The sequence below is a fragment of the Myotis daubentonii genome, chromosome X, assembly GCF_963259705.1.
Source record: "Myotis daubentonii chromosome X, mMyoDau2.1, whole genome shotgun sequence".
In the NCBI taxonomy this organism is placed as follows: domain Eukaryota; kingdom Metazoa; phylum Chordata; class Mammalia; order Chiroptera; family Vespertilionidae; genus Myotis; species Myotis daubentonii.
In genome coordinates this window covers 121,598,828-121,603,261 of record NC_081861.1, presented here as the reverse complement: position 1 = coordinate 121,603,261, position 4,434 = coordinate 121,598,828, and positions in this window count along the sequence as shown.

Below are 4,434 nucleotides of genomic sequence, written 5' to 3'. Positions count from 1 at the left end.
TCATCCATTCAGGGGCAGGCCAGCCCCTTTGAAAACGTAACCTCTGGCCACCGAATTTCACCATCCTTGTTAGTCTTTTTTTATCATGACTTTGAGGCCCTCCATATCTTGATTTTAAAAGGTTCAGTTTGCTGTGTGAAGTACAATTGGTGGGTGGAGGAACGGCTAGATCTGACTTTCAAGACTTGTTGATTTGGTTCAAAGTAAGAATGGAGATCCAATGACACGACATTGACATACCTCCTGCGTATGTCCAAGGGTAGGCTGAATAATTTGGGCCTCAGTTTGCCAGTGTTCAGCTCCTTAAACACTTTCTGTACAGGATGGCTGGCACAGCTATTTTTGGAGACTTGAATGTCAGGAGGGCAATGGCATTGCCAAAAGTTTACTCACAGCCAATCCACTTGGAAATAATCACTTCACCAAGGGCCATTTCTCACATGATAACTGGCACTCATTCATTCTTCTTCTTGTTGCCCTGTGGAAACTGGGGCTCATGGAATTGACACAAATGCTGATACTGTGGGTACTGCTTTGCTCTAATAAACTGTCATTTGCTTCTGACACAGGTATCATAACTTCTGTAAGCATCTGCGAACTCAGGAATAGCCAATCAGAAGACAGGCAGACAACAAGGTATGTGGGATGGGGCATGGACCTTCCATGCTCTCTGCAGAGGTGCCACAGTCCCAGCAACTCCACCCGTTCATCAACCACAAGCTCCTTTTTTTTTTTCTCTTTCAATTACAGTTTACATTCAATATTGTTCTGTGTTAGTTTCATATGTACAGCATAGTGGTAAGACAGTCACACACTTTCCAGAGTGGTCTCCCCCGATATTTCAAGTACCCACCTGGCCCCATGTATGAGTATTACAATATCAGGTTTAGGTTTATGTCTTTCTCTGTATAACTTATTTCACTTAGCATAATACCTTCTGGATCCATCCATACTGTCACAAAAGTTAAGAGTTCATTCTTTTTTTATGGTCAAGCAATATTCCATTGTGTACAAGTACAACAGCTTTTTAAGCCACTCCTCTATTGATGGACACTTGGGTCCCTTCCATATATTGGCTATTGTAAACAATGCCGCAATATACATGGGGATGCATATATTATTTCAAATTAGTGTTTTGAGTTTCTTTGGATGTATACCCAGAAATGAAATTGCTGAGTCATAAGGCAATTTTTTATTTTTTTATTTTTTGAGGTACCTCCACATTGTCTTCCATAGTGGTTGCACCATACTGCATTCCCACCAACAGTGTACTAGAATTCCATTTTCTCCATATCCTCATTGACACTTTTTGTTTGATTTTTGTTGATTTATTGATGATAGCCAATTTGACAGGTGTAAGGTGGCATCTTATTGTAGTTTTGAATTGCATTTCTCTGATGATTATTGATGTTGAAAAACTTTTCATATATTTATTGGCCATCTGTATGTTTTCTTTGGATAAGTGTCTATTCAGGCCTTCGATGTCAGGGTCCAACCCCATCAGGTCCAGGGGTTCCCAAAGGTGGGGATGGAGTCGGCAAAGAATGAAGGACATGGAGGCAGTGTTCAGATGATCAGCATAGTTGGTTCTCTCTCCAGGTTCTCCAGCCCGGGGGGCCATCTGTTGGAGTCCAGCCCCAGCAAGTCCAGGGGTTCCCAAAGGTGTGGACGGAGTGGGCAAAGAATGAATGACACGGAGAAAGCATTCAATTGATCATCATAACCAGGTTCTAGCCAGGTTCTCTTTTTATTGTCGTTACATCTGTATTTATACCAGTTGATTTTAATCCTATCCATTCTATTCCAAAGGTTAGGGCAATTCTTATCTCCATTCCAAGGTTACTCTATTGTTCTATCAAGCTACAAGAAAGTAACTGAAGGAGATTATCCTAAGTAAAGATTATGTAGCTTAAGCGTGATTGTTCGTAGTTAAAGTGATTAACTACCCGCCTGTCACTTAGTTAAGGGGTTTTACAGATTTATTCCCTTCTTTCGTCCTGTTAATCCCTAACTCCAGGGAAAAAATCCCCACCTGGGGAAACAACCTTTCTCGGGGAGGTGGTCCTGTTTAAAACACATAGTGCTACGAGGGGGAGCAAACATATGCCATATACGTACGTCAGGTCCCTTGAAACATAAGCTGTGAAGATGTTTCTTCCCTGCAGTGACTGTGTCAAGAAGCAAGGGTAGACCGGCTTCTGGAAAATTCCCCCATTTTTATTTTTTAAAGACAGCCCATGTAAATCAGCAGCCACCTCTCGGATTGGGTTAAGACTCTGGAAGAAGACTTGTTTGTGACTTTGACAACAGGTCAGTCCGAGGCTTAACCCTATATCGGCTCCCCACATTTCTACCCATGTTTTAATTGGGTTGTTTACTTTTCTAGTGTTGAGCTGTCTGAGTTCTTTATAGATTTTGGATATTGACCCCTTACCGGATGTATCATTGGCAAATATGTTCTCCCAGTCAGTGGGTTGTCTTTTCATTTTGTTGATGTTTTTCCTTGGTGTGTAAATACTTTTGAATTTAATGTATTCTCAACGTTTAATTTTTTTCTTTTGTTTCCCTTACACAAGAAGATATGTCAGAAAAATATTGCTAAAGGAAATATTTGAGATTGTACTGCCTATATTTTCTTCTAGGAGTTTCATGGTTTCAGATATTGCATTTAAATATTTAATCCATTTTTGAGTTTATTCTTGTATATGGTGTAAGACGGTAGACTAGTTTCATTTTTTTTTAATGCATGTATCTGTCCAGTTTCCCCAATGCCATTTATCAAAGAAACTGTCTTTACCCCACTGTATGTTCTTGATCCTTTTGTCATAGATTAATTGACCATATAGGACGGGGTTATTTCTGGGCTGCCTTTTCTTGTAACTGTGATGGTGAATGTCCAAAAGTCCCTTTTTTCATGTCTACTTATATCTGGGTTTTTAGGATCCAATCCTAAACATGGCATCATGCAGATATTTATGAAGAACATTTAGTAGTATTTATAATCTGGTGAGCTAGAAAAGTTTCTTAAAGGATAAAAAATGTACTCTAATTCTAGCTTCCAAGTTTCCCATAATGACATCAAGTGCAACTGCATAAAAATGATTGACTAGAACTGTACCTATTTCTTTAGGCTAATCCTTCTTTGGTGATAGAAATAACTTTGTGATGTTGTCCAGAACTCTAACCCCCCCAGCACCATTATTATGGTCAACATTGGAGCCAGTGAATTAATCTAATGCTGATGAAATTCAGGGAGAAGATATTCCTGTTCTGGCAAGCATTATAATATAGATAGCTGTGACATGGAAATAGTAATATAGCTGCCACGTGCATGTAGAGCTCAGTTATGGTATCTACAGCATCACATTGGGATGTGAAACTGAATTTCCTCCCTCTTCCACAGGAGTGCATGTTTAAAAGTGGGCAGTACCTAAAATTGAAAATAAAAAAGACAAAAGGAAGGGGATAGGACAAGAGTTTGTGACAGAAAGTCATGCAAATTTTCAGTAAATACCTTTGTTTCCCTCATATTCTTGTATATGGATCTGATGCAAACACTGTGTGTAACTACTTTACATAGTTAAATAAGGTAATCAATGCAAGTTATGAGTAAAATTAGTTTCCTACATTTTTTAATTGTTTATGCTGCTTAAACACAAAAGAAATTCAGATAAATAATTAGCAATGGCAGTGATAGTGATGTGGCTTAAATATTCACATATATTCCTCAAATATATGTGAATAAAATACATACAAATTTATATATAACAAATATATAAATAATATTTAAATATGTAAATTTGTTTCTATATAATGATTATAAATTCATATAAATTGTATGTTTAAACAAATTTTATTTTAAATGATATAAATATACAATTAAAATATAATTCATATGAATATATGATTTACATAAATATATGATATGTCAATATATATCCTTTCAGTTCTGACATTTAAAGTAAAAAAATAAACAAGTAAAAATAATGTATATTCAGCAATATAGTTTACTTTTTTTTTTTTAAGTATATTTTTATTGACTTCAGAAAGGAAAGGAGAGAGATAGAAACATCAATGATGAGAGAGAATCACTGATATCACTTATTGGCTGCCTCCTGCAGGCCTCACATGGGATCAAGCCTGCAACCCGGGCATGTGCCCTGACAGGGAATTGAACTGTGACCTCCTGGTTCATAGATCAACACTCAACCACTGAGCCATACAGGTCGGGCTATAGTTTACTTTTACCATTAATTAATCTCAGTGAGTTTGATGATCTGTTAAAAGAATGAATACATTGCTACAAATAGACAAGTTGAAATGGTTGTAGTCACTTTGATAAGTAATTGATATAAAAAGTATATTTCTCAATTTACTTCTACTCTTCACCATATCACATATCTCTGACTTTGCAAAAAATATATTTTTTATTGA